The sequence below is a fragment of the Pteronotus mesoamericanus genome, unplaced genomic scaffold (genome assembly GCF_021234165.1).
Source record: "Pteronotus mesoamericanus isolate MK-2021 breed Mesoamerican mustached bat unplaced genomic scaffold, CSHL_Meso_final contig_291, whole genome shotgun sequence".
Taxonomy (NCBI): Eukaryota; Metazoa; Chordata; class Mammalia; order Chiroptera; family Mormoopidae; genus Pteronotus; species Pteronotus mesoamericanus.
In genome coordinates, this window is record NW_026555124.1 from 8,990,789 (window position 1) to 9,007,632 (window position 16,844).

The 16,844-nt window shown below is 34.8% G+C and overlaps 1 protein-coding gene across 8 annotated transcripts in view; it reads left to right on the forward strand.

Moving 5' to 3' along the window:
- NRXN1 (neurexin 1) overlaps nt 1-16,844 on the forward strand; it is a 1,065,318-nt gene that overhangs the window by 864,406 nt on the left and 184,068 nt on the right. The gene's annotated exons all lie outside the window — the stretch shown is intronic.

The window sequence follows — 16,844 nt, forward strand, 5'->3', positions numbered from 1 at the left end:
TTCTAATTTTGTTTTCATTGTCTTAGCTTTTCTGAAGTTGTATATTCTGGAAATCTGCCATACCAGTTGTATCAGCACCACTAATTATTTATTCAACCAAATTTCTCTCACATTGAGTATATTACAAGAATACTCTCTTCTGTTATCTGCAGAAGGGAACCTGTAGCTAACCGCTTAAAGAGAGCATATGTTGTAAGTGATAGAACAATGCTTAACTCTGAGAGAAGGTGAATTACAGTCCAGAAAAAAAGACAGGGAAGGGTGTTTTTCCGACATCTAGTCAAGGTCGATCAAACTTATGCAGAGAAAGAGCAATGTTCTAATATGTACTGCATGCTCAATGTGTCAATTTTTATATTAAAATTGTACCCTGAAAAGGACATATATTTAAAATCCTAGCTAGAGGCAGCAAATTAATAGTCTAGGGGCTAAAATGGAGGAAATAAGTTTTTATTCTTAAGACTGTAATTTCTTTTCCTTTGTTATTGTTCTGTCGTTCTGTTTCTATGGTCTTTAGAATGAAACAGCATAATATTTCCTACCGCAGTAAACAGGTCATTCATAATTTTCTAAAACAAAGGTCTACCTTTAAAAAAAAACAACAAAATCTTAGATTACATCAGAGAAAAGTGCAGCAAAATGATGAATGGTGTGAACTTCTTCATAAAGGTCACTTCCAAAAAAAATCCAGATTCTTTCCTATTACGCTGGCATGAGTGTGGGCATGCGTGTGTGTGTTTTAAACTGTGAACATTTTTTCTTTTCTTTATTGCTAATTCCCATTCCCATCTACAACATGGTATTCATGTCCTGAGATCAGCATACGAATGAGAATTTTATTAACTTTAAAGCTTAACTGTAACCAAAACTATTAATATTAAAACCAGACTCTTTAGTTAATATGTTTTTATGCAAAAATACATGCTCTTTCCTTGCTCTCTTGTCACTGCGTTGTCCCAGTTTCGTCTGTCTTTTCAGTTTCTGGCTCAGTCTGAAAAAAAAATCTTGAAAAAGAAATAGCTAGATCCCTGTTATCCCCAATACCCTGCCAGCCCCTATTTCTGGTGCAAGGCTAAACATCAAATCTTATCTTAAAGGCACATGGGAGAGAAAACTCAGGAAATATACATCTGTGCTACTAAGAGATTTCAAATGAAAAAATGAAGACAATGCACATGTTATTCAAGTGTGCTAATTTTACATTCAAATGCTAGTACTGAAATTTAGGACTGCTGAGAATCAACATCGTGTTTTGATGGTTGATATTGCCAGCACATTTTCAATAAATCACCCATTGCTTTTAGGACAATTGCAGCCCAGATACTCTGCTCATAGAAGAGCATAGGGAAGCAGAGACAGTTCAAAAATAGGAATGTTTATATTAACCTATACGTGCACAAGGTACAACAGTGAAGGAGTTTTGAATATGGCTGAGGACAATAAATGTTTGATTATTAAATGTATGATGAGATATGAATGAATGATTGAAGAAACTCAAAAGGGCTAGAGGACTCTTGGTCACTGGGTTGACAGCCTGAGATTATGAAAGGGTCTCTGAGGAATGTCTTAAGGCCATAATTGTGGTAGTAAGAGGGAAAGATACATTTCAAACATTTTAAGTTAAATTTAGTGCATTTTACCTATGAAACAATTTTAAATAGTAATATGTATGATTCCACTTAAAGACATTCTAGAAAAGGAAAACTCTAAGGAAAAAAATCTGATGAGTGGTTATCAGAGACCGGCGTGGGAGGAGGCATTCACCTTAACAGGACACAGTGGAACATTTGGGGTAATGGACTTGTTTTATATCTAGGTCGCCATGGTGATTACATTGCCATATGCATTTGTCATACCTTACTAAATTATATGCTTTAAAAGGGTATTTTTCCTGTATGTAAATTGTAGCTCAGTAAACCTGATTTTAAAAATAGTAAAGTTCTGGAATACATTCTTTATTATGCTAGGTACTGTGGCTATAAGTAGGCATACCTGCCTTAAAAGAATGTATAATTTGTTTAGTTAATTGAAATTAATATGCATGAGTATTGTCATAAAAGGAAATAGCAATACATTTTGATTTAAGTATGCTGGAATCTTTTGCTCTTTTGTTGGATGAATGCTTAACCATTGTCAGCCTATCTTTTTATCCAGCAAAGTCATAAAACTGGCCAATTAATGAAGTCTGAGATCACTTTCAGGTCTAAATATTCATGGTTCTATTACTTTGGTCTGGTTCCATGTATTAACAATGGGAAGAAATAGACTTTCTTGAGAAGACCCCTATATTCTCTATTGAAATATCTTAAATTATATGAAAATGATGGTCAGAGTTTCAAGCAATGTAAGCACAAAAGAACTTTGGAATTCTATTCTAAGTTTCATTTGCCAGTTTAAGACAATTCTGACAAGTTCAGAAGTTTAGAATTCAGTTAGGAAAATAATATATGCAATATTTTGTTAAGGTCCACAACTGCTATCAATGTCAATTCTCAGTCCATCTTCATGTTCTACCAACAGCATTTTACATGGTTGATCATTCTCCCCAAAACACTTGTTCAGTGGGTTTCCAGAACCACACACTTTGTCTGATTGCTTTTTCAAAACAGTCTCCTTTTCTGGTTCTTCCTCATCTCCCTGATTGTTAATTATTAGAGACCCCGAGGGGCCAGTTCTGGGCCTTTTCTCCTTTCCATCTGTATCCACACTCCTGGAGACCCCATTATTTCTCATGACTTTAGATACCATCCTTATGTAACACTTCCAAACTTTGTCTCCAGATTCTAGATTCATATTCCCAGTTTACTACCCAATCTTGTACAAGCTTTAGTTCTCCAAAATTAATCTGACATTCTTCTCAAAAAATATATATTTTTATAATGTTATTCATCTCAAAAGATGGCAATCATACTTCCTGCCGCTTTGAAAAAAAAAAAGCCTTGAAGTTATCATGAGTTCTTTTACCCCATACCTAACATTCAATCTAGCAGCAAATCTTGTAGGCTCTACCTTAATATGATTTGATTATAATTTAAATGTAATCGGAATTTAACCACTTCTCACTATTTCAATAGCATACTAATTGCTCTCTGCATTTTAATCAATTCTCAAAAAAGTTGAGAATGATCTTTTTAAAATAAATCAGATTATGTCAATTGTCTGCTTAAAATCACTCACATCACCACTCCCCTTATCATCCAGAGTGAAATCCCAAATCCTGCCACTGACCAGTAAGTTCCTATTGCACCTTATGACCTTCCTCCACCCCCATACACATACGCACTTCTTTACCTATTACTTTATTCCAGTCACATTGGCTTCCTCAGATGTGCCCTGCTTGCTTCCACCTCAGAGCCTTTTTATGTGGTCTTTCCTGTGTCTAGAACACTTTTCCCTCTGATGTTCATGGTTATTTACCTACTGCTTTCAATCTTTATAAAGTTGCCTTTTTGGTGTGGTCTTCTCTTATTTTTCAGCGTCACCCATTCACACATCCTTTTCTCCTTCCTTGTCTTATGATCTTACCATGTTACATACTATATATTTTCTGTACTCACAGAAGTTATTTTCCCCATTCTAGAATGAATGCTATCGGAAGACAGAGGTTTTGAGCTCTGTGTGTGTGTGTGTGTGTGTGTTTCCCATGTTTGGAAAGAAAAGTCAGATTCCTCAAGGACGTATGTTAATGGATGCTATCTCTGGGAATTGGAAATAAATCTTTGCCCTCACAAGTACTGGGGAACACATCCAGAACAAACAATCTGCTGCTAGTTGTTGCTATGCACACTTCCATTTGAGCAGGTCCTGTCAGATGAGATTAAAATGTCTTCACAACAGCCAAACACAAAAGACAAAGCTCTATGTTTTGTAAAAATATCAAGTGGGGAAGGGATTACAGCTCATGCGGGTGATTTCTTTAGTATAGTACACTGGAAATATCTTCCAGTCAGCTCAAAATAATTAGCATAGCGAAGTGTCAGGCATTGCTGAGGACCTCATTAATACAACTCCTTAGGGAGGGATTTTTACTTGGAAAAATTAGTCTTTCCTCTCACAGAGCACTGAAAAGACATCCTCCAGCCTCTGGCGAGGACTGAGCTTCTCCATTATCACATCTGGTAACAGAAGAGAAGGTACTTTGATTCGTTGTCACATTCAGATAAGTGAAGAAAGAAGCTTCTCAACAAGTGTGAATAGATTTTGGTAAACAAGTGGAATTTTTTTCTGGAGTTATTTAAACAGCAAATGTATCTGCTCTTGTGCAGCTTGTCTGTCTGGACTTGAAGGACTATCTTCAGTTGTGTTCCACAGGCTTTTTTACGAAAACTCAGTAACTGTACTTCTTCCTTTCCAAAGACTTTTAAGATTTTTCTAAAGAAAATTGCCTTTGCAGACTTTGTTTATATAATAGATATGCCTCTGTTCTTGTCCCTTGTTGTTTCATATTGCATTGTAAATAACCCATACTGATCTTTGACAATCTTTAGGAAAAGTCTAGATTTTTTGTGGTTTACTTTATACTTGCTTTACGTACATCAATGACAGTCTCAATAAGTCTTAAAAATAAAGTACTGGGATGTTTCTTCCTTCCCAATGGAAAAAATCATAATCTATATCCCTTAGTTCTGCACCTTACAGTATACTCTCATGGATAAGAAGCTTTCATTGTGAGCTGTGAAATGCAGTGTTTAAGATACTTTGAAGTAAAACAAAGAAGGTTTTAAGCCAAATTCTACCACTGGCTAGCCAAATGATCTTTGCTAAATTCTCTGTGACTTAAAGGCTTAATAAATGTTAACTCCTGTTATTATCATTGTCAAAGTTCAAGTATCAGCAGTTAATCAAAGCCACACTAAGTCAGTGGATCTGAAATGATCAGTAACTTACCCAAAACTTCTTCAAAAAGCCTTAGTGGAAATAATGGATTTGTAGCATCAGTGATTACAACAGTGAAAGGTTTTTGTTTAACAATATCTAGCAAAAGACTAGTTTTTCATAATTTACACTGAATCTTTGTCATAGCAAATTTCAAACAGGAAGCAATATTTAAAGAAAATAGAGGGTATATATTATTACCAATTCAATAAATTCAATAACTTTATTAATTTACCTGCTTTTAATGAAATATACATGCATGTTTAAACAACAACCAAAGACGGTGGAAATGGATGTTTATATTTCCTTTTCACATGTAGATAGCCTGTATTCTCAGAACATAGCAAAATACCTATTTAAAATGGCAATTATTTTTAAAAACTTAGGAGGATGAATTTAAATTAATGTGTTTATCCTGAAAAATAAACCATAAGCAGCATTGTGATTAATAGTTTTCTAATATTTGGTTCCCAGACCTAGATTCTACCTTACCCATATGTATGTGAGCATGTGTGTATATCTGAGTCCTTTAACATTTTCCAGAGTGTCTAAATAATATGTTATAAAGACATATAGTGATGCATATTTAGTTTTAAAGCTTGAGATTTTATTATTTTCCATCACCTAATATATATTTTGTTTGAAATCACTTTCCAAATCAGAATATTCTAAGGTTACATTTAAGAGAGAAACAGACAAAGGGAGAATAATTTGAGCATAGTATTAAATTGTCTTTAGTTTGCTCTTATATATTAGCTTCTTGATCAACAATAAAGCAGGAATCTCTTAACAGTTGCTTCAACCAGAACATAAGATGGAGTCCAGAGGAACTAAGTGAGTTCCCATGTTAAAGTATAACATATCCCTTCTTTCACTGAACCAAAACATGTTTCTAAAAAACTCAGGAAAGTGCCTTTTTGTGATATTATGTGAATGCATATTTTCTCTCATTCTTCTTGAACGCAAGTGGAAAAGTTAAAAAAAAAGAGCAAAACTGAAATATAAAAATGAATCAAGCAAATACAGGAAAATGACATTGCACCCGATTGGTTAGGTGGCAGTGGCAAGGATTGATATGTGAATATAAAATATATATATCCTTAGTACCTTTTGCCTTGTTAGCTGAATTAGGGTTTTGAAATAAAATCGCTTGGCCTAAGATTACTTTCTTCTACTCTATTTTTCATTCAATATGCAATAGATGCTTTCTATATTTTACATTCAAATGGTGGAGTTTTGGCCATGGACAACGGTATGGGGATTGCGAAGGAGCGGGGAAGAGGTATAAGGGGGATATAATGGAATGGGGGATAAGAGGTATAATGGAAAAAACAGTAAAAATAAATTTTAAAAAATGGTAGCATTTTAAAAAATGAACCCCCTCTTTCAACCTTTCTTTGTTTACCTGTAAGGTTTTCATCTCTAATCCCTGCTACAGGCTTCACACAAGATAAGGAAAGCTTTAGGTGAAAAACAAGGGGAGATGAGGGGAAACCTGCAATGTCTTTGGGGACTTTTCAGAAGGACTTTCATCCACAGTTAATTGTGACTTCAGCTTATATTTGCTGCATAAAAGAAGGCCTTAAAGTGTTTCTTATTTTATTTAGCAGAAAAAGTATCCCATAAAGAAAATCAATAAGTTTTGATTGCTTTATTCTTTTCTTGTTAGCGGTGGGTGAGGGTGGGATGGATGGAGGAGAGTAAAGGGGTAAAAATTGGAGGAGGGTAAAGGGGTAAAAAGGGGTAAAAATTCAACTATAATAGAATAAACATGATTTATGAATTTAAAAAATAAAAGTAAAAATGTAAAAAGAAAAAAGATTTTCAACACACCCAGGCTCTCCCCACCCCCCAAAAAAATCATACAATGTTTAGCAACTCTGACAAACCACAATTTAGAAATAAGATGATGCTAAATTCTCATACGCTAAATTTCAGATTAATATGTGGGAAGACTTTGACTCGGATCAGGTGAGCAGTGTGAAGCTCTTAGTTTTACAGAGACGTGAGGCATCAGTTCTAAGTCTGCACTACTGGCGATATAAATCTAAAGCTTATCAGAAAGTTGGCAAGACCAACTGAGAAACAACAGGCTGACATACATATATTGTGCCTTTTGAGATGAATGATGTCTTCTGCCCTACCCCCTAAAAGAGCCTGGCTTTAAGTGGAGTAGTACAAACTTATGTGCAAAGAAAACCTCCTAATGGTGAATTAAAATGTATTCCAGACTTAGGTTCCAAGAAACTTTGACTGATATCTGTCTTGATTATATCATGGTCCCTTTGCAGTCAAAGGAAGCAAGGGCTAAACCTCTGCCTGACTTGGTAACATTAAATGCATAGAGATCCCCAGATTTCTTGAGACCACTAGCTCAGCTGTTCACTACTATGGCTTCTAAGGAGAGTTACCGAGTCTGCTGTTGAATTTAAAAAAAACAAAATCAAACGCAGAACCACATTTTCTGTTTTTGTTGCACTACTTTTAAAAGCTGGACAAAAGAAAATATTATTTAGAAAAAATACTCTTTCTTGAAAAGTTTCTGCAGCTGAAAAATTCAACAATTAACATGTCATAGTCAAATTGCTCTTCCAATTTTTGCCTTAAAAAAAAAAGCACTTATTTTGCCCAGCCTATTATCTTCAGAAACTATAACAAGGGTGAAAAAACACTACCATATAATTTACATTCATATTATTTAAAGCTTTCTTAAATAGATTGATGCTATCCATCAAACTTCTTGATACATTATGTCTGGTTACTCAGGGTGTGGTCTACAGACTCTCAGTATAAGCATAACGTAGAGCTTGTGGGAAATTTAGAATCTTAGGACCCACCCAGATCTACTAAATCAGAATCTCCTTTTTAATGAGATACCAAATGATTCTCAAAGTTTGAAAATCCTTGCTCTACAACCTTCATTTTCATTATTCTCATTACGGGACACATTCTCTAAGTATAACACTAGACTGACTTCTGCATTTACCCATAAACACCATTACCTTCAGGTTAATTTGCTAAACCACAGTCATTCTTTTGGAAGGTGGCTGGCCTGATGCAGAGTTCCTACAATAAAAGAAAGAACACCTATGTCTTTATTTAATTTCTTTCCAGTATAGACTTATAACAAAAATCCTGCCAGTGCTGGCAAGTCTAGACAATACCATAAAAAAGTAATTACATTAAATTTCTTAGCAATAAAGGCCATGGGCCAATTCTACTATTTTTCACAGTAGGAATGCTGGCAAGTATATGTTATATATTTTTGTCATGATCTTGTCAAATTTTACAGTGAAAAAAGTGTTGATTTTTTTTTTCCTGACAGCCTGAGGCTTTATGATTTAGCTCACTGAATCATGAGAAGTACTCACTGATACTCTTCTGGTGGTTGTGTGAAGACTTGCAGGCTAGTCTATTGCTTATAATACTATCTAACACAGATTGTTCTTTTTTGGGCCACATAGCAGGAAATGATTTTTGGAAGAAGGTGTAATCATTTAATACCTGTTTCTACAATCCATCTTTACTTTGCTATTTGTCAATTCTATATTACATGCTTAATGAAAAACATGTTTTTAAACACTGCCTTTTACTTTTCAGACATAAATGTACTCTGCACACAAATGTTCCTTTTGCTTATTCACAGTTTATGCCTATATTTGAATTATGGATTTAGGAGCAGGACATGGAAAAGTCTTCCCCCTGGATCTCTTTATTGCCTGTTTCCGTAGTCTCTGATTTATAGAATTTTCATGGGAACCCCTAATAATTTTGTAATTTAAAAGTTGCTGTTATTTGTCACAACACAGAGGTTGTACTAACTGAAAAAAAAAACTAACATACATCTAATCAGTGCTTGTTGTTTTATGGTCTTCAATTGCCAATATGAAAGCACAAGATACGGGCTGAAAACATTTCAAGGTGTATCTGCTCCCAGTTCTTATTTTGTTGTTCAGACTCTGATAAAAACCATCACAACCAAACATTTTGAAAATGTCTACTCCTTCCTTTATTTCTAAGACTTTTCAGGCATACTTACATTAAATGCATGCACACATGCACAGAGGCAATTTCTGTTATTTTTTTGGCTTTGTTCAGAAAATCATGAAAATTGTTTGCTTCTGTTGGCATCCTCTGCCTCCCTCCTGTCCCTCATTGGATACGGGAAAGGTGCAGGAATTTTTAAATCCTTTTTTTATAGAATGCATCTCAGAAAAAGAGCAGCACCAAGTCAGAGATATTGAAGGAAAGCTAGCTACGGTCCTGCATTTGAGAAAAGGCTGTTACACTCCTACTACAAAATGCTTTCAATTGTTGTTATCTTGATTTACTTGAAAATATGTAAAAAGTCAGTTTCAAGGAGATGCCTTGGGGAAGGATATTACCTGTTCCTCAGATGAGAAGATGGCTGAAGAAGCAGTGTGGTTTTTTTAAAATTATTTTTTATTTTTGCTTTATTAAATCCCCACATCTGTAGATACTCAAGCACTCCCTTTTTAAATATGCAAAGTAATTGTGGTAACTTATTTTGAGAATCCCTCTGTGCGTCCTTATTCAGTAGCTATCTGACCCCATTGAAATCTCCAGATAGTTTGGGACATGCTTTCTAAGTATACTCTTTGACTTTCATGTTTGAATGTACAATTTCTTTTCATTGCAATTTTTTTACTGCCTTCTTCAAATATAGACAGAGCCTTTAATTGATAACTTATTGTGTTTCTAGCCGCTGACTTAACATTGTAGGTTGTGTTTCTAATTACCCCTATGTGGTTCAGATAATAACTTTAACTTCAGTGAGTTTTCCCAGTGTCCCAAAGTCATTTATTAGAGCCTGAAATACTGTGTCATAAATCTTTCCAATAAACTTCAATTGCTGTAGTCAAGCAAATGGAAGATCAACAAAAATTTTGTAGCTTTTTACAGCACTCCAGCAAGAAGTACACATAATTATTCCTTCAGTCTGAAATGCATTTGCCTTGTATTAGAAATTGTTAACCACAAAAAAAAAGAGAGTTTGAGCATAGGAATATTCTAAGTTCTGTCTTCAGGTACATTTGTAAAGGTTCAAAAATCAATTAGACAAAAAAAAAAATCTACTATTATTAAAAATATAGCAAATGTAATTGCTTAGTCCCAAGATTGACCCTGTAAAAATTATTTCTCCTTATTAAGCCTTCTTAATAAGAGAGATTGCTTACAAGTTTGTATATTGAATATTAATATAGATGTATATATAATTCTTATGTAACAGAAAACCCTTTGCCTCTGTTTGTATTGGTAACACAATAGCTATTCTGAAGAAATATTAAACAAAAATAAATGACGCATAAATCTGTTATATTGCAAAATTTTCTGAAACAAATCTGACTTTTCCTACCTGGTTTGTTCTTTCTGTTGTGTTTGTCACCTGATTTCTACTTTTTCTTCAAGACAGATGGTGTAGGGTAATGGTTAACCCCAGGCTGTGCAGTCCGACGGGCCTGGATTCATATCTTGCTTATACTGCACACTAGTTGTATGAGCTTGAGGAAGTTACTGACCATAAGTCTCAGGCCATAAACAAAATGGAGATAATAACAGTACTTCCTTTATTGGGTGGTTGTGGGGATTAAATGAGAAAGTGCACATAAACTGCTTTGACCATGCCGGGATGAGAGTTAGTGCTCAAGGAATATTGATTCTTATTGGTATTATCTCAGCTTGAGTGAACTCCTGGGTACCCTCAAAAATTTGTTTCTTCTGTGATCCTCTTATACTTTTATTTTTGAAATATCAGTATATATATATATATATACTGACTTTATTTTGTAAAGAAGTTTTAGGTTTACAGGAAAATTGAATGGAAGGTACAAAGATTTCCCATTTACCCTCTACATTAGGATTAACTCTTGGTGTCATACATTCTAAGGGTTTTGACAAATGTATAATAATGTGTATCTACTACTATAATATCATACATAGTAGTTTCACTGCCTTAAGATCCTCTGTGCTCTGCCTATTTATCTTCCCCTCACCTCCAACTTCTGGCAACCACTGATCCTTTTATTTTCTCTAGTTTTGTCTTTTTCAGAATATCATATAGTTGGAATGGTATAGTATGCAGCTTCTCAGATTGATTTCTATCACTTACTAATATGAATTTAAGCATCTTCCATCTCCTTTCATGGCTTGATAACTTATTTATTTTAAGTGCTGAATAATATATCACTGTCTTGATGTACCACATTTATTAATTCACCTACTGGAGAACATCTTGGTTGCTTTCAAATTTGGGCAATTATAAATAAAGCTGCTATAAACATCCATGTGTAGTTTTTTGTATGGACATAAGTTTACAGTTTATTTGGTTAAATACCCAAAAGCACGATTGCTGGATTATATGGTAAGAATCTGCTTAGTTTTTTGTTTTGTTTCTTTTTGTAAGAAACTGTCAAACTGTCTATCAGAGTGGCTGCACCATTTTGCGTTCCCACTAGCATGACTGAGAGTTCCTGTGGCTCCACATCCTTGACAAGATCTGGTGTTCTCAGTGTTTTAGATGTTCCTCATTCTATTGGATATGCAGAAGCATCACACTGTTGTTTCAATTTGCAATGCCCGAATGACATAGGTTGTTTAGTATCTATATTCTTATTTGCCACCTGTATATCTTCTTTGGTGAGGTGTCTAAGTCTTTGGCCTATTTTTTAATCTGCTACTCTGTTTTCATATTGAGAAGTTTTAAGATTTTACTGTATCTTTAAGGTAAAAACAGGTTTATCAGATATGTCTTTTTGAATTATAGAATAGGAAGCTCAGACAGAGCCTTAATGGAAAATCCTTTTTTTCCCTAGTACAGACTTTAAAACTTCCAAGGACAAAAGAACAAAAATCAAAACCTAGCAATAGTGAAAAGCAGGCAGTACTTCATTCAAAATTATTTTGAGTGTCTACTCTGTGTTGAGATATTGTGTGACAGCCAAAGGTCAATTTGACATAGATGGACTCAAAAACCTGAAAAAGTCATAGGGCAGAAGAGTCATATGCATCATTACTGTGCATGATAAATAGTTGTATGCAATAAGGATATACAAAATCAGTAGAGGAGAAATTAATTATGGCTTGAAGAGGACAGTTATTGACTCGTCTAACAGATATTTGTTAAGCACCTGCAAGATAATGGACTTTAAGGAATGGGTTGCAAAAATCCCATACCTTCAAGATTTTTGAAGTGCAGGAATCAGATCCAAGGGTAATGAGGAAATCTCAGAGAAGACCTTTTATAAGAGATAATATTTGAACTTGGCATCAGCTGAGTGGTAGGACTTGGATATTTGGAGATGCCAGTGATAAGGGGGGAAATACATTCCAGATACAGGCACAGAAATGGCACAGGTGCCTGACTGATTCGTGTTCCAAAAACAAAGAATCTGCCAACTTCAGACTTATTTTTATGATCATTTTATATGTAGTAATGTATAATTAATAAACTAATAATATATAATATCTATTATAACATACATTGACCTAGACATTATTTTAAATACTTTGCTTTAAAAATATTATGTAATCCTCACTAGATCGCTAAGGCAGATGTGATTTTTATTCTCAGTTTTACTGAAGGAAACAATGGCTCTGCTCACACGGGACTGGGACATACCCATGGGCACCTTTGACCCTGACTTCCACCCTGCATGTCAAAACCCTGGCAGAGCTCTTAAAGCCTCTCAGGATTCTGTCTCCATAAAAAGAGTTCACAACTCAAGATATTATAAAAGTGTATTTTTAAAGATCCTTGTAAAACCAAAAATAATGCTGCTGCTGCTGATGATGATGACAAAAGAGGGAGGGAGGAAAGGAGAGGTTGCTCTGAGCTAGTAAAAATGGGCTGATCAAGGCTAACACAGAATAAGTGAGTCTCGTGTAATGTGACTTTATTTTGTTTGGAAAACAATGGGCAGGGAAGGGATCTGCTTAAGCGAGAGGATATAATGACAAATAAAAAGAGCTGTGGTGTTTGACTCCTGTTGAGATTTTGTCTTTCCATCCGTTAGAATGATACATTAAGAAGGGTAATATGGAGTTGAGGAATATTAAGCCCAAGATAAATAAGAGAATTAGTTTTTTGGGTTTTTTTTCAGAGAGTAGAGCTGAAAGAGAGTATTTGGGTGAGGAAAATGGTTTGAGCAAAAGCAGAATGAATGAAAGATCTGGGTGGGGTGGTTAAAGTTCTGTAACTGCATTTTCAAATCCACAAGAAAAAATATAGAGAAGATAGCTTGCTAAAGAATAGTGTTCAAAGGTCTAAGAATTTTAGTTTACTAAAAGCTCAGATTTACAGATAATGAAAGTGGCTATTAAAAAACATAGAAAATATTGATGGAAGACTAATGCCTTAATTAAGGGAAAAGGTACACTGTTTAGTACCTATCTCATGTATTACATTTAATTCAGCGTATTGTGTTAAGGTCTGTAGAATTTAAGTTTGTTAACAAAGTGGATATCTAAAGGGTAAGTGAAATCAACAGAGACAAGAGGGAAGGGGGGACAGGGAAAGAGAAGGGAAGGGGAAAGTCAAGGGACATATAGCAAGGACTCATGGACAAAACCAAAGGGGAAGAGCTGAGGGAGGGAAGGTGGGAGGGGGCAAGGGAAAGAGGTGGGGGGGAGGCAGAGACAAATGTATTTTAAAAGTAAATAAATTTAAAAAAATAAAATAAAATAAAATAAAATATATATAGATAGATGATGTTAGATAGTTACGATAGATAGAAAGATATAGATAGATAGATAGATGATAGATAGATGACAGAAAGACAAACAATTATAAAATTGTAGATGAGGTGGTATAGTGGGTTTTATGTATATGCTTATGTGTATGTGGTTTTAACAAAAGATACAGCATTGATACAAACAAAAAAACAAAAAAAAAACACTTCTCTTCATGATTAATAGTTAAAAAGCAGGAAATCATTCTCTAGAAGAAGGCTTGAGCTTATTTTGGAAGAAAGTAGACTGGATACCTGTGTTTTTTTAATTTTTTTTTAAATTTTTTTAATTGTTCAAATACATTCGTCTCCATTTTCCCACCAACACTGTCCCCTGCCCTACCCACCCCCACCTCCCACTCTCAATCCTTCCCCACTTTGGCTTTTTCCATGGGTCCTTTATACATGTTCCTTTATTTGACCCTTCCCCTTCTTTTACCTGTTACCCGCCTCTCTTCCCTCTCGTTATTCTTCCCTCTCGTTATTCTTGTTTTTTTTTTTTCTTTCAATGTTGCTGGTTATATTTTCCTTGCTTATTTGTTTTTTTGGTTAGGTTCTTCTTATATGTGAGATCATATGATACCTCTCTATCACCACCTGGCTTATTTATTCAGAATAATGCTTTCCAGTTCCATCCATGCTGTCGCCAAGAGTTGTAGCCCTTTACTTCTGCTGTGTAGTACTCCATTGTGTAAATGTATTATAGTTTTTTGATCCACTCACCTATCAATGGGCACTTAGGTTGCTTCCAGCACTTGGCTATTCTAAATTGTGCTGCTATGAACATTGGGATGCATAGGTTCTTTTGAATTGGTGTTTTGGGATTCTTCAGGTATAATCCCGGCAGTGGAATCACTGGGTCAAAAGGCAGTTCTATTTTTAGCATTTTGAGGAAATTTCAAACTGTTTTCCACAGCGGCTGCCCCAGTCTGCATTCCCACCAACAATGTACTAGGGTTTTCTTTTCTCCACAACCTCGCCAGGACTTGTTGTTTGTTGATTTGTTTATGATGCCCATTCTGACCGATGCGAAGTGGCATCTCATTGTGGATTTAATTTGCATTTCTCTGATGGCTAGTGATGCTGAGCATCCTTTCATAGGTCTCTGGGCCCTGTGTATGTCTTCCTTGGTGAAGTGTCTGTCCATGTCCTTTGCCCATTTTTAATTGGATTATTTGTCTTCCTGGAGTGCAGTCGTTATGAGTTCTTCATATATTTTGGAGATCAAACCTCTGTCTGAGGTATCATTGGCAAATATATTTTCCCATGTGGTTGGTTCCCTTTTCATTTTGCTGATGTTTTCTATAGCTGTGTAGAAACTTCTTATTTCGATGAAATCGCATTTGTTTATTCTTTCCTTTATGTCCCTTGCTATAGGGGATATGTTGGTGAAAATATTGCTGAATAGAATATCTGAAAGTTTCCTGCTTAAAGTCAGTATTCAGAAATCGAAGGCATTTTTGTACACCAACTATGAAATATCAGAATCAAAAGCCAGGAAAAAAATCCAATTTCCTATAGCAACAAAATAAAAATAAAGTACCTAGGAATAAACTTAACCAAGGAGGTAAAATACCTGTACACAGAAAGCTATGCAACACTAAAGAAAGAAATTGAGGAAGACACAAATAAATGGAAGCATATACCATGTTCATGGATTTGAAGAATTAACATCATCCAAATGTCCATACTACCCAATACAATTTATAGATTCAATGCAATCCCTATTAAAATAACAATGACATATTTCACAGATATAGAACAAATATTTCTAAAATTTATATGGAACAATAAATGACCCAGAATAGCCGCAGTAATTTTGAAAAAGAAGAACAAAGTAGGAGCGATCACAATACCTGATATCAAAGTATATTACAGGGCCACTATAGTCAAAACAGTCTGGTCCTGGCATAAGAACAGACACACAGTTCAGTGGAACAGAAAAGAGAGTCCAGAAATACACCCATGTCTCTATGGTCAATTAATATTTGACAAAAGGGACAGAAGCATAAAATGGAATAAAAGTAACCTCTTGAACAAATGGTGTTAGGAGAGCAGGACAGCTAGCTGCATGCAAAAAATTGAAATTCAACCACCAGCTTACACCATACACAAAAATAAACTCAAGATGGATAACAGACTTAAATATAAATTGTGATACCATAAAAGCCCTAGTGCCTACCTGTTTTTAAAAAGGTGAAATATTGTCATATGATAAAACTACAAATTACACACTATATTGATTCATACTGCAGACACATTAAAGAGAAGAAACTTTTAGTTCAAAAAGTTTTTCTAAAATGAATAAGCTGCTTTGAGAAGTAGTAATATCACTGGCAGGTTTCAAAAAGAATTTAAGTGCCCTTTGTCAGAGATATTTTAGAACAGCTTCTTGAATGGGGAGAGAGTTTGGCCTAAGACCTCATTCTTATTCTATGTTTTTAGATTTATGCCACTTTAATATACACTATTTGCATTCAGTATTCTGTATCATTCAGTTGCTGGCAAAGACTGTCATTTCTTGCACCAGTTGCCTCCTGGTGCATCATCAGACAATCTAAAGTAATGGACCAAGGGAAACCCCATATATTTCCTATGTTTATGTTCTCCAAAATAAATAGTTTGTTTACAATTTAAACTATTAAATAATTTGAGCAAATAAGATGAAATAAAGTATTATACCTAATGGGAGTCAATCAGCCTTCTAAATACTAGAAAGAAAATGAGATACAGAGGATGCTGACAAATTTATCTTTTAGAGACTTTATAGTTTTTATTATTATTTTTCTTTCCTTCCATCACGGTTTATTCCCTATTTACCTGCTCCACCCCCCACCACCCCCCTTCCCCTCTGGTAATAGTAATCACCATACTCTGTTTTCTGTGTCTATGAGATTTTGTTTTTTTTTTAAATTAATTCCTTTCCTTATTTCACTCAGTCCTCCAACACCCCTCCCCTCTGATAGCTGTCAGTCTGTTCTCTTTCTCTAGAGTACTGATATTTTAAAAGGAAACTCAGTTTATAAGCATTCTTTTAAGCTATCAGTAGGGGAATAATAGAAAATTTTGATGACTACTAATGTGAAGAAGTCAGTACGTATCGTACAGTCTAAATTGAAACTTAGGAGGAAAATATTCACTCAGTAGTAACATTGAGTTATATTTGGTAAACACTATTATCCAATAACGGAAAGAAACAGGACCAAAGAGATGCTAGAATTG